The sequence below is a fragment of the Spinacia oleracea genome, chromosome 2 (assembly GCF_020520425.1).
Source record: "Spinacia oleracea cultivar Varoflay chromosome 2, BTI_SOV_V1, whole genome shotgun sequence".
NCBI classification, from domain to species: domain Eukaryota; kingdom Viridiplantae; phylum Streptophyta; class Magnoliopsida; order Caryophyllales; family Amaranthaceae; genus Spinacia; species Spinacia oleracea.
Genome location: NC_079488.1, coordinates 87,045,086 through 87,062,997, shown reverse-complemented (window position 1 = coordinate 87,062,997; position 17,912 = coordinate 87,045,086). Strand labels below are relative to the sequence as shown.

General features: G+C 36.6%; 1 long non-coding RNA gene across 1 annotated transcript; it reads left to right on the top strand.

Annotated features, from left to right (window-relative positions):
• The first annotated feature begins 1,209 nt into the window (after window positions 1-1,209).
• Window positions 1,210-2,281, top strand: LOC110803905 (uncharacterized). The gene is made up of 3 exons (XR_002537605.2): window positions 1,210-1,369; window positions 1,473-1,574; window positions 2,232-2,281. It is a non-coding gene; the product is annotated as an uncharacterized lncRNA (long non-coding RNA).
• Window positions 2,282-17,912: the final 15,631 nt, after the last annotated feature.

Here is a 17,912-nt window from a genome sequence, read left to right as displayed (position 1 = left end):
GTTTGGTTAAAATTTCATTTTATCCTAGATTAGGTCCTTATTTACTTAACAACTTGATTAGAACAAACAAGGTCAAATAATTGGTAGATTCTTGAGCCTTAATTAAATTAGTTGTTGTTGCAAATATTATGTGATGCGTTTTTCTGCTAACTTGCCAAGTGGGCCATTCATTGATTAATGAATGGTATATTGCATATATATTGTTTTGCAGGTTGCGGAAAGTAACTAGCATGGCCCAAATAGGATAGAAAAATATGGTATGCGAACCATTAATTTGAATGTAAAATATGGTCTAATGCACCATACGTTTTAATTTAAATACGGTATGCGTACTCTTAGCATGTTGTAATAATTAGAATAGTTATTTCAATTTTGCAATTCCTATTTGGTGAAAATGACACCTCCCATATTGAAGTTCAAGTAAGAAGGTTCAATTCTATTTTCAAGACAGAGTTTGAAGTTGAAGCTTCAAGATGAAGTCGGACCATACTAGATAACATATACGGAGTATTTCTCATGCATGCTTTAAGATATTTATTGCTTTTAAATATGTCTTGAATGATGCATGAGAATATAGTTTCAATATGCATGAGACTACTACAAATTCTGACATCAAAATTAAATAGTCAATAGGCGCAGATCAAACACAAAACCGAGCACAAAATCAAATTGAATTTTCGAGATCAAAAAGGGAAACTTACTGGGGCTCTCAATCACTAAATTAACCTTACCACAAATTCTAAGCTACGGATTACGCCATTTCAAGTAATATTCACCAAAATCAACAACACCGATATCACCAATCAACCAACATTCAAAAAATTCAAATGTGCAATATTTTTAACCTTTTTTTCAAATTTCAGAAATTCTAAAATTCAATAAAACTGACCTTTTTTCAGCTGCAGAAGATGACAACACTTCCTCAATTGACAACCCAAGTTGTAATCCCCCGTAATTCTATTATATTTTATTTATATATTTTAACGTATATCTAATATATTTAAATGTAATTTACGAATTTTAGAAATGAATATGTAATTAAAATATAATTATGTTATTACATTTTGAATATTTTAAATGATTTATGAAATCAAAATGTATTTTCGAGTTTTACTTTAAAACGAGTTCGAATTGCAAAACCACGTTCTATTGAAATTAGAAAACAAGTCCTAACCCATTGTGGATTCATCAACCTAAATCCTACTCCTAGCCCAATTGGGCAAAGCCCAAACAAAAAAATAAAACCCTTCTCTTCTCTATTCTTCACGTGAAAACCAAAAGAAAGAGAGAAAACCCTCCTTCTTCAACCTCACGCAACTCAGCTTTCTCTCTCCCGCTGCTCGCCGCCCAGCCGACCACCATCAACACGGTAAATCCTTCTTCTTCGTCAAGCTTCTCCTCCCTCCTCCTTCTTTGTATTTCCTTATTTTCGTTCTTGCTCTCATGGCTTGACTCCCTTCGTTTTCGCGCAGCAACCAGTGACCCAAGGCCCGACCACCGCACGCAACCGTGCTCAGCCTTGCCGCGAGCCACCGCTGTCCGCCGGCCAGCACTCCCCTTAAACTCTTGAATTGGTTACTTTCTTAAATCCTAAGTAACTAATTATCTTAAATTAAAGTTTGTTAATTTAGATTATGTTCTTGATATGAAATTCATGATTTTTATGGTTTGAACATGATTTTAAGATTTGGGTTGAGATTAAAAACAAATTAATTTTCAGTTTTGACTAATTAAAATTAAGTTAGGGCTTATTTATGATTTATTAACTTGAATTATGTTTTCTTGAATTAAAGTTATGGGTTTTGTGATTTAAATTATAAATTTGAGATTATATGAATTTTATAATAAAGTTATTAATTTTCAGATTATCTAATTACACTGAAATGTTGGTTTTTGATTGTTTAAAGTATGAAATTCAAAGTTTTTATGATTATTAATCATGATAGGTTGAGTATGGATCATTGAATTGGTTGTGTTGAGATACTAGGAACGTAGATTGACCATGGTGAAGCTTTTAAATGAATTTATATTGCTGAAAATTTAAAGTACGATGTTTGCAAAAGTTTTCAACGAATTTCAATCACTAGTTCAATAATTATGATGCTAGAAAATCAAATGTTTAAGTTTTGATATTGGGGAAAGCTCTAAATATGTTTAGGATACATTTAGAATGCTTTATTATGGTTGCCAATGATTAGAAATTGATTGGGATTACTTGTTGGTTGTTTTAGGCGGAGAATTCTCTTTAGGCGACTTTTGAAAGTGTTAAAGTGGCCTATCAGTTTGTTTACACAAGGTACGTACATACCTGTGTGCTTGGAATGTGTGCTAATTGTTGAAACCATGTTGAATTGTTGATGAACTTGGTTATGTTAATGTTGTTGATGAACTTAGTCAGGTCGAAATTGCATGTTTGATAATGTTGGATGAACATATTAAACCTTTATTGCATTTTGAGGATTATAACATATTAGTATGGAAGATTGATGCAAATATGTTTGATTGGGAACACTAGATTATTTAGTATATAATTCAGATCAGTTAATTGTTGTTCCCTTTTAGCTTTTCACTACTTTATGAGGGCGGAGGACCTTATTTAGTAAGTTGAAACCTTATACCCATATACAGGGGTTGATCAGTATTAAAGAAAAGATTGGAGTTAATTGGAATGAGTCTTGTTTGATGCCTTTGTGATCACTTACTCAATTCCAAGATAAAAACAGTTGTAAATAAATGTGAGTTGCATGCCTTATGTGATTGTTGAGTCATAACAGGGTGTCAATTTGTAAATCATGTAAAGTGAAACTGAGTAGCAATAGCTTTAGACTGTGCACGTCTAAAGTGACGGACAAACAGGAGTTGGGGTTCATGGTGGTAGCCCATGGCCTTTCATTCGGACCGGATTGATCACCGCGCCCTATTTTCAGTCAAACGTTCCTCGATATCACAGGTCACTGAGGTTACGGAGTCGCGCCCGTACCTCGTCTTCCTTAGTGGAGACTTCTAGCTAGAAAACTCGGTCCATTGCCTATTTCAATTAAAATAATATTATTGTTATAAAAGTCTAGTCCAGTCTAGCCTAGTCTAGTTAAGTATGGTCGTCAGATTATCATGCTTTGTCTGCCCTTAATTATGTTTAATAGTATCATGTTAGGATTATTATTGCTTTAGTATGTAGTACTCAGCTTTGCTGATTACGTGCTTTGTTTGTGTGTGTTGATCATGGCTATGCCTATTGATCCTGTGATGACCCATCTTTGGTGAGCAGTCTCTAAGGATCAATAAGCGTTGCCCATCTACAGGTTTGAAGATGATGCATCATTGGGATCGGGATTAGAGAGCTTGTAGTTATATTTGTTTAATTAAGTGATTTGATTTGTTAACTTGGATTTGAAATTTGTCGTACTATTCATGTTTCCTTATTTCAGTTAATTGGTTTTGGACCTAATATGTAATAGATTATTTATGAACCTAAAAGTTAGTTTTATGTTTTCCGCTGCAAAATTCTGAATAAGCCGTTACGTTTTCACACGGGCGATAATACTTTGATAATTCCCTACAGTTATATTTAAGAAGGGTTATTTTAGAAAATGGGAATTGTTGGGGTGTTACAAAGTGGTATTTTTGAGCTAAAGGTTTTACTGACATTTCTTGTCTACCTTTTATAATTTAGGCGCCTAACTAACTAATTAGTTACGTAAAAGTAATTTCGCACTAGTGAATAAATTGAAAGTTATTAGCTAGAAATGTTTGAATTTATTTTAATATTGACTCTTGAAACGTGCTTTGAAATGCGTTCTTGTTCATGTGAATTAATGTATTTCGATTCTTTTGAAATTCAAATTAATATTTTCAAAAAAAAAAAAAAAAAAAAAAAAAAAAATAATTTACTGCTGCTGCTGCTACAGTACCGTATAAAAAAAAAAAAAAAAAAATTAATTATTTATCGTTTAATAATTATTCTTTTAATCAATCAAATTCTTATAAATCATTCGTGTTTTATTCTTTTATGCTTCAATGTTTGATATACTATGATTATTTTGAGAGTTGGGTAGTATAGGAAAGGGCATATAGAATAGAAGCATTGTGTCTGCATTATGTCAACATGATTGTAATTTCTCTACCTGCTAACTGTCGTGTCTTTCCTACGCTTTGCGATTGATATATATTCTTACTTATTGTGTATTGTGGGATCATACGGTAAGTGAGAGTACTAATTACTAACATAGAAACTATGTTTAATTGTTATAGATCACTAATCATGTCTGGCATACAAGGGAATAGAATAGGGAGCAATTCTAACCCTATTGTTCTAAGCGATGATGAAAATGAAATGGATTACGAGTCTGACATTAACAGTTACACCAGCCATGAACTTGTTCTGCATCGAGTTTTAAGAGCAGGAGAACCTGATAGTGATGATGAAGCCCTTCGTGAATTTGATCGTGCTAGAGGGCAAACTAGGGTCGATATTTATCAAGCTGTTTTGAGACCTGAAAGCGATTCGGAGCCTGAGTTTGAGCATGAATTTGAGTTTGAGTTCGAACAAGAATTTGAGTTTAAGTTCGAACATGAATTGGAAGTTGAACCTGAGTTTGAGTTTGAGCCCGAACATGAACCTGAACCTGAGCCTGAGCCAGAGGAAGCTAATCATCAACTTCAAGGTCTACGAAGATCCTCTAGGCCAAGAAAAGAAGCTTATTATTTTGATATGGATGACGATGATGAACTTAAATATGAGTTATTCACCCTAGAAGGTTATAGCGAATCAAAGGACAAGTCTGATGATGTTTCCCTTTAGCTTTGCTTACATATTTAGTTGTGTGTGAGAAAAATGTTGGACAATCCGCCCAACCATAGTTTATGTTTATATCGTAGAACCTTTTTACTTTATTTTGAGAACAGGTGTGTGTTAATATTTAGGATTGTTATTGACATTCTTCTGAGGAATAAAAGTTAGATTATTGACTATCTAAAGGATCAAAGTTTTACGGGCACGCAAGGGGAATGTTTTCTTCTTTTATTCTAACTTATTATTCGTGATGATTGAAGTTATTCCTTGTCTCTCAGTTGAATGTTTTGCATGATTGTTCATTTCGTGTGCATTTTGAATGTTAATGTGATATTGCATTGCTAGAGGATAATGTAAGTAAAGTTTTGAACCTGAATTAGAACATATTAATTTCAGGTCGCGCTCTAGGATGGCCAATAATAGTGACCTAGCGGCTGCTATTCGCCTCTTGGCGGAAAAACTAACCCAGGAAAGAACTGAGCGTCCCGATTCTGCAGGGGACATGTTTGAAAGGCTTGCGAACGTTAAGCCACCATACTTTAAGGGGCAGGCAGACCCCACCTTCCTTGAAAACTGGATCAGGGAATTTGAGAAACTATTTGGGGCGGTAAACTGTCCTGAGCATATGAAAGTAGGCCAAGCTGTCCTCTACCTGAAAGATGAGGCCGACCTTTGGTGGAGGGAAAATAGGACTAGACTAAGCGCTGCTGAGGGATTCAATTGGGATTCTTTTATTGTTGCTTTGAGGGGGAAGTTTTATCCTCCTTTTATGAGGAAGCAGAAAGCCCAGGAATTTATCAACCTTAGGATGGGGAATTTGACCATTGCTGAATACTACAGTAAGTTTATAGCTTTGTCGAGGTTTGCACCTGAGGTGGTAGCTACTGAGGAACTAAAGGCTCAGAGGTTTGAACAGGGGTTAACCGATGAGATCCAACTGGGATTAGGCGGGGAAACCTTTACGTCCTTAGACATTGTGTATGGAAGAGCTGCCCATATTTATGGCTTGCAGACCAGGAGGGACAAAAAGAATATGGTTGTTGGGGATAAAAGGAAAGAGTTTAATGCTGGGGGAAGTCAGGGGAACTTCAAAAGGAATAGAAATGGAAATGGGAATGATAATGGCAATGGTAACTTTCAGGGAAGAAATAACCAGGGGAATAACTACACCAACAAAAACCAGCCTAACAGAGTGCATCACTGTAAGATGTGCAACAACAATCACCCTGGGAAGGACTATAAGGGGGAATTGGTAACTTGCAACTACTGTCGTAAGAAGGGGCATAGAGAGTATGAGTGCTTTACAAAGCAGAAGAGAGAGCAGAATGGTAGTGGGAGTAGTAACCAAGGGAAACCAGGGTTTAACCATTCGGGGAACCAAGGTTCGAAGCCTGCTGGGGCACCAAACAACCAGGGAAGCCAAAACAAACCTGCCAATGGAAACAACAATAACAACAAGGCTCCCGGAAAGCTGTTCGTAATGAGTAGAAATGAAGCTGAACGTTCTGCAGACGTAGTTTCGGGTACTTTCTCTATCAACTCCTTACCTGTTAAAACATTGTTTGATTCAGGGGCAACATATTCTTTTATTTCGACCTCTATTGTTAAAAATTTGAAGTTAGTAGATTTTGAGGCAATTGATTTACCTGTTAGTATGCCTAATGGTGCAACAATAAGGTGTACGAAATTATTTAAGAACTTGCATTTGAAGATAAAAGATTGCACTTTTCCATCTAATTTTATAGAATTTAGTTTGGGGGACCTAGATGTGATTCTGGGGATGGATTGGCTAAGCTTATACAAGGCCAGGATAGATTGTGAGATTCAGAAAGTAAGCCTAAGGAACCCTACTGGGAAATCAATATCATATAGACGTTTCGGGAAGTCTAGGAACTTTGGGGTGATCTCCGCATTACAAGTGAGGAAACTGGTCAATAAAGGGTGTGAACTATTTTTCTATAGTGTCCAAGATGTAAGTAAGAAAGTTGGGGTAAAGATAGAGGATGTCCCAATCGTAAGAGAATTTGTAGATGTATTTCCGGATGAGATTCCGGGTATGCCACCGGCTAGAACCCTTGAATTTACCATAGAGTTAAATCCCGGAACCGCACCTATATCCAAAGCACCTTATAGGATGGCACCCCCAGAAATGAGTGAGTTAAAGACACAATTGCAGGACTTGTTCGACAAGGGGTACATTAGGCCTAGTGCATCACCGTGGGGAGCTCCAGTATTGTTTGTCAAAAAGAAAGATGGGAGTATGCGGCTATGTATTGATTATAGGGAGTTGAACAACGTAACAATCAAAAACAAATATCCTTTGCCTAGGATAGATGACCTGTTTGACCAGTTGAACGGGGCAAGTGTATTCACAAAGATTGATTTGCGTTCGGGATATCACCAATTGAGGGTAGCTGAAAAAGACATTCCTAAGACTGCATTTAGGACTCGTTATGGCCATTATGAGTTTACAGTAATGCCTTTTGGGTTAACCAATGCACCCGCCATATTTATGGATCTGATGAATAGGATTTTCCATGAGTTCCTAGATAAGTTTGTGGTGGTATTCATTGATGATATTCTGATCTATTCGAGGAATGAAAAGGAACATGACGAACATTTGAGGGTTATCTTGGAGACGCTTAGGAAGAACCAGTTGTATGCAAAGTTCTCTAAGTGCGAGTTCCGTCTGGAAAAGGTAGCATTTTTGGGGCATTGTGTGTCAAAGGAAGGAGTCTCTGTGGATCCTGCCAAGATTCAAGCTGTGAGTGAGTGGCCTACTCCGAAGAATGTGTCTGATATTCGGAGTTTCTTAGGTCTAGCTGGGTATTATAGGAGATTTGTGAGAGATTTCTCAAAGATAGCAAGACCCATGACCAACTTGATGAAGAAAGAATCAAAATTTGAGTGGAGCGAAAAATGTGAGGAAGCCTTCCAAATTCTCAAAGAGCGTTTAACCTCAGCACCTGTTTTAACCTTGCCTGATGGGAATGAAGGGTTTGAGGTATATAGTGATGCGTCGAAGAATGGGTTGGGGTGTGTATTACAGCAAAATGGGAAGGTGATTGCGTATGCGTCGCGTCAATTAAAACCATATGAGGCTAATTACCCTACCCACGATCTAGAGCTAGCTGCGATTGTTTTCGCTTTGAAAATTTGGAGACATTACCTCTATGGGGCAACATGTAAGATCTTCACATACCACAAAAGCCTAAAATACATTTTCACCCAGAAAGATCTCAACATGAGACAAAGAAGATGGTTAGAGTTGATCAAGGACTATGATTTGAACATCCAGTACCATGAGGGGAAAGCAAACGTAGTTGCCGATGCATTGAGTAGGAAATCTAGCCATAGTATGAATGTCTTGGTAGTGCCTGAAGAGTTGTGTCGAGACATGCAGAGACTTAGCCTGGAAATAGTAAATCCTGGGGAAACCAAAGCAAAACTTAGTGCATTATCGTTGGGGTTGTCTATATTCGAGGAGATTAGAGAAAGTCAAGCTGGGGATGAGTGCTTAGAGAGAATCAAAGAAAAGATGGGTTAAGGGAAAGAAGTGGATTTCAAGATTCATGAAGATGGGAGTTTGAGGTTCAAAGGGAGATGGTGTGTACCACAGAAGTGTGAAGAACTCAAGAGGCGTCTTATGGATGAGGGGCATAATACTCCATATTCTGTGCACCCTGGGGGTGACAAGTTGTACAAAGACCTGAAGCAAATCTATTGGTGGCCTAATATGAAACGGGAAGTTGCCGAGTTTGTGTCTAGATGCCTAACCTGTCAGAAAGTCAAAATAGACCACAAAAGACCCATGGGGAAAGTTCAACCTTTAGAAGTGCCTGGATGGAAGTGGGATTCCATTTCTATGGATTTTGTTACTGCCTTGCCTAGATCAAAGAACGGAAATGATACCATTTGGGTTATTGTGGATCGTCTAACAAAATCAGCCGTGTTTATTCCGATTAAAGAGACATGGAAAAAGAAACAGCTCGCAAAGACTTACATTAAGCATGTAGTGAGGTTTCATGGGGTCCCAACCGATATTATCTCAGACCGTGACTCAAGATTCCTCTCGAAATTTTGGCAAAAAGTCCAGTTGAACCTTGGGACAACTTTGAAAATGAGCACTGCTTTCCACCCTGCAACCGATGGTCAGACTGAGAGAACTAACCAGACTATGGAAGATATGTTGAGGGCTTGTGCGATTGACTTTAAGGGTAGTTGGGAAGACCATCTAGACTTGATCGAATTTTCATACAACAATAGCTACCATGCAAGCATTAAGATGGCACCTTTTGAGGCACTATATGGGAGAAAGTGTAGAAGTCCCACCTGCTGGAATGATTTCAGTGAGAATATAGTCTTGGGAACGGAATTCATTGAGGAGACTGTCAGGAATGTAAAAATGATTCAGGCTAGAATTCAAGCTGCCCAGGATAGGCAAAAGAGTTATGCGGATTTGAAAAGAAGAGATGACGAATTTGCAGTAGGTGATAAAGTGTTCTTGAAAGTATCACCAACCAAGGGTGTGATGAGATTTGGGAAAAAGGGCAAGCTAAGTGCCAAGTATGTAGGCCCATATGAGATTCTGCAACGAATAGGGAAAGTAGCATACAAGTTAGCCTTGCCAATGGAGTTCGAAAAGATGCACGACGTGTTTCACATTTCCCAACTAAAGCGCTATATCCCTGATGAGCGTCATATCTTAGAGCCTGAGAAAATCCAGATCGATAGTAGCCTCACATACGAGGAAAGGCCTGTGAAAATCCTTGATAGGAAAGTGCGTAGTACACGCAATAAGGACATCAGCATAGTGAAAGTGCTCTGGTCGAACCACGAGTACAAAGAGGCAACGTGGGAAGCCGAAGCTGAAATGAAGATCAAGTACCCAGAGTTATTTTCCAAGGTGAGTTACGAGGGCGTAACTCGTTTTCTTTAAGGGGGTAGAATGCGATAGAAATTCGCGCTTTTACCTATTTTTTTTATGGTATTTTTATGCATTTTATGCTTATTTTTTAGCAACCTTTACATGTTGATGCAAGTAAATAGATTCTCCGCATAAGAAAATGTGTTCTTGAGTATTTCAAGTAACGCTTGGTTGGCAAAAGAGTGCACAAGAGTGGCACAAAGTACTTCTACAATAAGAATAAGTTGAAAAGTTTGGAAAGATATGTGAATTTCCGTGTCAAGTTTCGGGACGAAACTTCTTTTAAGAGGGGTAGATTGTAATCCCCCGTAATTCTATTATATTTTATTTATATATTTTAACGTATATCTAATATATTTAAATGTAATTTACGAATTTTAGAAATGAATATGTAATTAAAATATAATTATGTTATTACATTTTGAATATTTTAAATGATTTATGAAATCAAAATGTATTTTCGAGTTTTACTTTAAAACGAGTTCGAATTGCAAAACCACGTTCTATTGAAATTAGAAAACAAGTCCTAACCCATTGTGGATTCATCAACCTAAATCCTACTCCTAGCCCAATTGGGCAAAGCCCAAACAAAAAAATAAAACCCTTCTCTTCTCTATTCTTCACGTGAAAACCAAAAGAAAGAGAGAAAACCCTCCTTCTTCAACCTCACGCAACTCAGCTTTCTCTCTCCCGCTGCTCGCCGCCCAGCCGACCACCATCAACACGGTAAATCCTTCTTCTTCGTCAAGCTTCTCCTCCTTCCTCCTTCTTCTTTGTATTTCCTTATTTTCGTTCTTGCTCTCATGGCTTGACTCCCTTCGTTTTCGCGCAGCAACCAGTGACCCAAGGCCCGACCACCGCACGCAACCGTGCTCAGCCTTGCCGCGAGCTACAGCTGTCCGCCGGCCAGCACTCCCCTTAAACTCTTGAATTGGTTACTTTCTTAAATCCTAAGTAACTAATTATCTTAAATTAAAGTTTGTTAATTTAGATTATGTTCTTGATATGAAATTCATGATTTTTATGGTTTGAACATGATTTTAAGATTTGGGTTGAGATTAAAAACAAATTAATTTTCAGTTTTGACTAATTAAAATTAAGTTAGGGCTTATTTATGATTTATTAACTTGAATTATGTTTTCTTGAATTAAAGTTATGGGTTTTGTGATTTAAATTATAAATTTGAGATTATATGAATTTTATAATAAAGTTATTAATTTTCAGATTATCTAATTACACTGAAATGTTGGTTTTTGATTGTTTAAAGTATGAAATTCAAAGTTTTTATGATTATTAATCATGATAGGTTGAGTATGGATCATTGAATTGGTTGTGTTGAGATACTAGGAACGTAGATTGACCATGGTGAAGCTTTTAAATGAATTTATATTGCTGAAAATTTAAAGTACGATGTTTGCAAAAGTTTTCAACGAATTTCAATCACTAGTTCAATAATTATGATGCTAGGAAATCAAATGTTTAAGTTTTGATATTGGGGAAAGCTCTAAATATGTTTATGATACATTTAGAATGCTTTATTATGGTTGCCAATGATTAGAAATTGATTGGGATTACTTGTTGGTTGTTTTAGGCGGAGAATTCTCTTTAGGCGACTTTTGAAAGTGTTAAAGTGGCCTATCAGTTTGTTTACACAAGGTACGTACATACCTGTGTGCTTGGAATGTGTGCTAATTGTTGAAACCATGTTGAATTGTTGATGAACTTGGTTATGTTAATGTTGTTGATGAACTTAGTCAGGTCGAAATTGCATGTTTGATAATGTTGGATGAACATATTAAACCTTTATTGCATTTTGAGGATTATAACATATTAGTATGGAAGATTGATGCAAATATGTTTGATTGGGAACACTAGATTATTTAGTATATAATTCAGATCAGTTCATTGTTGTTCCCTTTTAGCTTTTCACTACTTTATGAGGGCGGAGGACCTTATTTAGTAAGTTGAAACCTTATACCCATATACAGGGGTTGATCAGTATTAAAGAAAAGATTGGAGTTAATTGGAATGAGTCTTGTTTGATGCCTTTGTGATCACTTACTCAATTCCAAGATAAAAACAGTTGTAAATAAATGTGAGTTGCATGCCTTATGTGATTGTTGAGTCATAACAGGGTGTCAATTTGTAAATCATGTAAAGTGAAACTGAGTAGCAATAGCTTTAGACTGTGCACGTCTAAAGTGACGGACAAACAGGAGTTGGGGTTCATGGTGGTAGCCCATGGCCTTTCATTCGGACCGGATTGATCACCGCGTCCTATTTTCAGTCAAACGTTCCTCGATATCGCAGGTCACTGAGGTTACGGAGTCGCGCCCGTACCTCGTCTTCCTTAGTGGAGACTTCTAGCTAGAAAACTCGGTCCATTGCCTATTTCAATTAAAATAATATTATTGTTATAAAAGTCTAGTCCAGTCTAGCCTAGTCTAGTTAAGTATGGTCGTCAGATTATCATGCTTTGTCTGCCCTTAATTATGTTTAATAGTATCATGTTAGGATTATTATTGCTTTAGTATGTAGTACTCAGCTTTGCTGATTACGTGCTTTGTTTGTGTGTGTTGATCATGGCTATGCCTATTGATCCTGTGATGACCCATCTTTGGTGAGCAGAGTCTAAGGATCAATAAGCGTTGCCCATCTACAGGTTTGAAGATGATGCATCATTGGGATCGGGATTAGAGAGCTTGTAGTTATATTTGTTTAATTAAGTGATTTGATTTGTTAACTTGGATTTGAAATTTGTCGTACTATTCGTGTTTCCTTATTTCAGTTAATTGGTTTTGGACCTAATATGTAATAGATTATTTATGAACCTAAAAGTTAGTTTTATGTTTTCCGCTGCAAAATTCTGAATAAGCCGTTACGTTTTCACACGGGCGATAATACTTTGATAATTCCCTACAGTTATATTTAAGAAGGGTTATTTTAGAAAATGGGAATTGTTGGGGTGTTACACAAGTTCTTCCTACACTGCTGCTCATCTGAATCTAAAAACCAACAACAAAATTCCACCAAAACTCAAATACTATCAAGAAAAAACTATATTTACTATGTTCGTTGAATCATCAAAATAAAATCTATACCAAGAGGGGAGATTAAAAAAGCACATTCAAAGAGTAAGAAGGAACTTTATTGCTTCTGCTCCTGCTCCTGCTGCGGTTATAATCTCCCCTGCAACAGGAGCAGAAAGTAAATTTTTCTGCAAATTCACTTTCTTCTTCTGCTCCCTCTTTTGAGCCTCAATTCAATAGCACATTTATTATGATACGCTTCATTCAATTTAATAAATGAATTCTCCAAAAAAAATTGAAATTTCATTAAGAATTTCATACAAATCACACATTAACAAATGAATTCACCAAAAAAAAATCATTTCGAAAATTTTCAGAATTTTAATCAACATTTCACTGAATAATATGAGAAAATGAGCAAGGAAAATCGAGAGGAAAGAGGAAAACGACCTGATTTCAGTGAGGATCGCATCAATTGAGTTCTGAGAGATTTGAGAGAAAACTCCGTTGAGCGTGACGAAAATCCTTGTGATGAAAATCCTTGAAAAAACTCGGTTGCTGCATCATAGTTGATCTCCTTCAAATTATCGCCTGAATACTCGCGATTAGGAGGCGATTTGGTGAGGGACGACGGCAAGGAACGACGGTGAGGAATTATAACCTTGGAACTCTAACCCTAGAAACGAAGGCGAGAGGAGAGAGAAAAGTGTTAGAGGAGAGACAAAAGGGAGGGGTTCAGCAGTCAGTCAAGCAAGCACCCGTAATTCCATAAACAACTAAAGGAGGGTATCTTGGTCATTTTGCTTGGGGACACGAAAAGTGTTGTTACTAAATTTCCCCTCCCCTCTTGGCTTATATAATAGAGATGATTAATAATTTTAGTTTAATTAAAATCTAATCAACATAGTAAACCTTAATTTCTAAAGCTTAAAATCGAGTTAAAAGGTGTAATTCTAAAATAACACTTACTTTTTACCTTTCGATCATTTAGTGATAGTTTTCCGCCAAAGCGAGTTGTCACTTCGTGATCCCAAAGGGGTGATGTACACATTAGTTGTCAGTACGTGTTGATTTTGTTTGAATACAATAATATATGTAAGGAGTCCTTTTATGTCGTGGAAAATGGGATAGATTTTCCTAATAACTTCTTAGACATACCTATCAACCAAGAGTAGTTTCTAGACTATTAGAAAATGATTTTCTTACCTAAAATGTTTTAGGATTAAGACAAGACAAAACATGCTTAATTCTTTAATGATTTTGAGGGTCTTGGATGCATTTTATTCAAACCTGTTGGAACACATAACTTGAATAACATACTTAATAATTTTGAATTATGCATGTTTGCTTGAATTTAAATTATGAAGAGATGTATGAATGGTTATTTTTTCATCTTTTTTAATTATTGTAGTTTTCATTATGGAAATCAACAATCAAAGCATCATCAGTGGTCCAGTGATTTTGGATATCAAACGGAACCTAACAAATTTTCTTGAATGGAAAAGCAAGCTTGTTGAGGTACTAAAGCTCAATGAAATTGAGTATGCACTCTTCAATCCTATTCCAAGATATTATGCGAGAGACATGACTCCAGCAAGACATGCCGCCTTGTTAGGGGATCTCAAGAAAGTTATGAGTCTCATGGTGAGAAAATTCCTTGATGATTCGCGTAGAAATTTTGTAGCCTACGAGCCATTTATGCTAATCACGCATCTGAGGGATATCTCTGGTGGAAGCACGTAAGAAAGGGACCAGGATGTCTATGAGTTGATTCATGTTTGATATGGAGAACAAGCATGTTTGGATTATTGTGGAATTATGGTTTTATTGAACAAGCATGTTGTGATTATTTATGATCGTTGAATTTAATATCAAGCATGTTGTCAAGTATTATATGCATGTATGGGTTGTTTCACATGCAACGAATTATTTTTATGCTATTGTACGTAATGTCTAGCATACTTTGAGCCAAGTATTCGTGCCTCGTTGCACCATTTATTCTACCCCGTTTGTCGGGTATGTTTGGGAAGTCTATGTGAATTGAACTAAGGATTTTCGTGCCTAGTGCACAACCCGCATGTTAATGGGCATGTCGGGGTATCTCAATAATATATTGAGAAGGAACCCTGAGAGTAATATCACTTGAGTCTTGTAAGTTTGATCACAAGTCCTAATGGATTAAAAATGAATGATGTTTGGTTGCTTATTGTTATATGCCTCGTGTTGTGTCTTGAGTTCACTTGGTTAGAAATTTATTAATAAACGTAAAATGAAACCAGAACAAGCTTTAAAACTCTTGGAACGTATTCGAGTATGAACAATGGGGGGTGTAATGCCCCAATATTTTATGATTTCGTTATAGAAAAAAATGAAATTATAAGTAGTATTAAATGATTTCTCTTTTTTTAATCCCTTTAATATTTTCGGGAAATTTAAAATGCTGTTTAAAATTTAATAGGACTATTTTTACGAGACTATAAATATTATTCAACCCTAATATTTTAAAAGCAAAAAAGGGACAGTCGTTTGATATTCTATAAGATCAGTTTCTCTTCTTATTTTCGTATTCGATCCCCCTTCTCATGCGTGCATTAAATATCAAAAGAACAAATAAAAAACAAAACTTAATTCCTTTAGATAAAAAACAAAACTTAATTCCTTTAGATCAATGGTTCATGATCTTCTGGTAATTCATTAATTAATATTCCAAAAAGTTTTTTAATTTGCAAGTTGACCAGGCTTTGCTTGCGGTGCACGAGAGGATAGTCCATGGGTTCTGTGCATAATACTTTCAGTTTTTGGGTCGTGGTATTAAGTTCCAAAAAAGGTAATCACGCTTATCCCTTGGAGATATTTGTGTATATTAATTGGTTGAGATTACATACACCTATTTTATTATTGTGATATTATTATGTGTAACCATGGGCACTATCAATTTGAAGTCGTTTAATTACATCAATTATTTTGTATAATTACCCTACTATTGACTTATTGGGTTGTTTACTTGTAAAAGTTGTTATATGATTTATGCTTACGTGTAACGCCCCGACCTCTAATTCAAGTATTAAAGCATACTTAGCAGCGGAATTAACCTAATTCGGTCGGGACATTACACGCCGTAACTCCCTCTTGGGAATTACAAGGCAACATCATACATAAGCCATAAAAACTCCAAATTAATATAACAAACCTTTATATTCCCAAAACAAAAGTACATAACTTACTCAAAGTCTTTAAGTAAACTATTAAAGCATTAAGCATAACTAGGTGGGTAATATTAATGTGAAATTCCTCGCCACTACTCGTTTCCATCGTTCCCCGCAGTACCTAAAATGGAAAACAAAACGGTGAGCCGAAGACTCAGTAACGACTACCCTAGCAACGTAAATTCGTTTCAATTTATTTTATTTAGTAACACAGGGAGAATAGAATAAGTAAAACATTTAATAAAACATCATATTTAATTCATTCATAAACTTTTAATGAAAACGTCATTCATAAACTTTTAATTAACATGCTAGTTGTCGGCAAGTACGAACCGTGAAGGAATTCTCCACTGGGCCTGGGCCCTGAGCCTGGGCCCTGAGCCTGGGCTCATCATCGTAACATGGGGCCTGGGCCCTGAGCCTGGGCTCATAAACCATGGGAGCCTGGGCTCGTATTCCATGGGTGGACAGGTGTCTGTGGTACATGCATGACCGATAGATAGGAAGATAGTAGTTTATATACTGCCAGACAAACCAGGTCTTTCACTTTCATTTATCATGTTTTATGTAATTTTACCAAGCCTTGTCTTGTATTTCAGTTGAAACAACATAACTCTTTTTAGATCATAAAACATCATTTTGATCCTGGGATCAATAAAATATCAATTCTTTCATAGCATTGCATAAACATCATTTTATGAGAAAACTCAATCAAATCATATTATAGGAAACAATTCAATCAAATCATATTTCATCCCACAATCCATAAAACACATCAAAACATTTATTTCATAAATTCGATCATAACGTCATAATTTCATAAATCATATTTATAAGGGGATTGCGGGTACTAGCAATAGACGTTACCTCAACCGTAGATTTATACCTCCCGTTTGATGGATCGTTCTTCCTGAGCTCCAAGTCCGGTTTCTTTAAGAATATTAAATTATGGAATTAGTACTACAACGATAAATAATTTAAAATCAATATTTTATAAATAATAAATTTTATAAGTAATGAATTTATAATTAAGGAATCTTAATAAAAAGTATAATTTCGAAATTCAATGAAAACGTTATTATTAAACGAAATTTTAATCGAAATATACTTATATATTTTATAAAACGATTTACATTGAAATATTATATAAATTCGGTTTTTGCTAAATCAAGCTAGTAATTTATTTTATTAAAATCGATAATAAAACCTGAAAATATTAAATAATTTATTAGTTAATAATTATATCATAAAAGTTTATTAAAACATGAAAATCAATGATTTAGAAAATCTAAAATGACAATTTAGGTTCTAACTTACCAAAAAGCCCAAATGAAAGTGACCCAATTTAATTATGGGTTTTAAGGAGGATAAAACCAAAAACCAGAAATTGGTTTTGATTTCTGGAAACAGGGGCACGAAACAGGGGAAGGGGAGAAAGAGCACGAAGAGGAGGAGAGAAGAGGAGGGAGGAAGGGAGGTGGCTGGCTGGGCTCGGTGGTTTGGCGCAGCGCCGGAGGTGAGGCGGTGATGGTGGTGGTTGCTTGGTGGCGGCAAAACGGCGAGAGAGAGAAATGAATGGGCACGAGCAGGGGGTTGAGGGATGGTGTCGTGGGTGGTTCTGGGCAGAGGAGGGGACGACTCGGCGGTGAGGGTGGAGGGAGTTGGTCGATTGTGCGATGGAGGGTGGCTGGGTGTGGTGGCTGCGGTGTCAATGGTGCGGCGAGGCGGGGAAGGAAAAGGAGAAGCGAGCAGGGAGTGCGAAGGGGAGGAGAGGGGGAAGGGAAGACGGTGGTGCGGTGGTTCTTGGGGGTGGCAGTGGTGGGTCGACGGTCATGGTGGGGCGAAATCGAATTCAACGGCGAGGGAGAGGTTGGGATGTGGTGGTTGTCACGGTGGTGGTTCGAATCAGAGAAGAGGAGGGGAGTGGAATTGGAGTTTTTGATTTGATTTTTGGTGAA